At 29.0% G+C, this 1305-nt stretch overlaps 1 protein-coding gene across 1 annotated transcript in view; it reads right to left on the reverse strand.

Annotated features, from left to right (window-relative positions):
• Positions 1 to 1305, reverse strand: part of LOC107552390 (CLIP-associating protein 1-like) — a 76901-nt gene that overhangs the window by 2797 nt on the left and 72799 nt on the right. The gene's annotated exons all lie outside the window — the stretch shown is intronic.

Consider the following 1305-nt stretch of genomic DNA (forward strand, 5'->3'; position numbering starts at 1 on the left):
GTGTGTGTGTGTGTGTGTGTGTGTGTGTGTGTGTGTGTGTGTGTGTGTATACAGGTTTATATATCCTGGTGGGGACTTAAACCTGACTACACACAGACTCATGGGGACTCGTGTCACTAAATTGAGGTCCCCACGGGTAAATAAGCTGATAAATCACATAGAATTAAGTTTTTTGAAAATCTAAAAATGCAGAAAGTTTCCTGTGAGGGGTAGGTTTAGGGGTAGGGTTGCTGTAGGGCAATAGAATATACAGTCTGTACAGTATAAAAACCATTACGCCTATGGAGAGTCCACAAGGATAGCTGACCAGACATGTGCATGAGTGTGAGTGAGTGAGTGAGTGAGTGAGTGAGTGAGTGAGTGAGTGAGTGATATTTTGATTAAGAATTTAATGTAATGTAAATTAATGTAATTTATTTTAAGTTAAAGTTTTAGTAATTTTATTGTGCATTTTTGGCATTTCATTCGTTTTAATAAAGTGTTTTTTTTTTTGTTATTTTAATATTTCAACTTGAACTAAATAGAAATGAGAAATGCCTTGGCAGCTAGCTGAAATAAAATAAGTGCTTTCTTTTAGTTTTAGTTCATGATAATAACCCTGAATGAGGCTTCCTCATACATCATATATATATGAATCCTGGTTATAATATATATACATATATATTTTATTTAAAAAATATTTGTAATGTTTTTAAAGAAGTCTCTTCTGCTCACCAAGCCTGCATTTATTTGATCCAAAATACAGCAAAAGCAGTAACATTGTGAAATATTTTTAGTATTTAAAATAACTGCTTTCTATCTGAATATATTTTAAAATGTAATTTATTCCTGCGATTTCAAAGCAGAATTTTAGCATCATTACTCCAGTCACATGATCCTTCAGAAATCATTCTAATATTCTGATTTGCTGTTTAAAAACATTTATTATTATGATTATGCTGAATACAGCTGAGTAGAATGTTATCTTAGGTTTCTTTGATAAATAGAAAGTTCAGAAGAACAGCATTTATCTGAAATAGAAATATTTTGTAACATTATAAATGTCTTTATTATCACTTTTGATCAATTTAATGCATCCTTGCTAATAAAAGTATTAATTTCATAATTTAATAATAAATATATAATGAGTTAAATATACTGACTCCAAGCTTTTGAATGGTATAGTGTATCATGTTACAAATGCTTTTTATTTCAGATAAATGCTGATCTTTGGATCTTTCTATTCATCAAATTTTTTTTTTTTTTAATTTTTTTTTTTTTTTTAATTCCCCAGGGTTTTAAATTTTTTGTTTCTTTTAATTATTT

The sequence above is a fragment of the Sinocyclocheilus grahami genome, unplaced genomic scaffold (assembly GCF_001515645.1).
Source record: "Sinocyclocheilus grahami isolate Dianchi unplaced genomic scaffold, SAMN03320097.WGS_v1.1 scaffold449.1, whole genome shotgun sequence".
NCBI classification, from domain to species: Eukaryota; Metazoa; Chordata; class Actinopteri; order Cypriniformes; family Cyprinidae; genus Sinocyclocheilus; species Sinocyclocheilus grahami.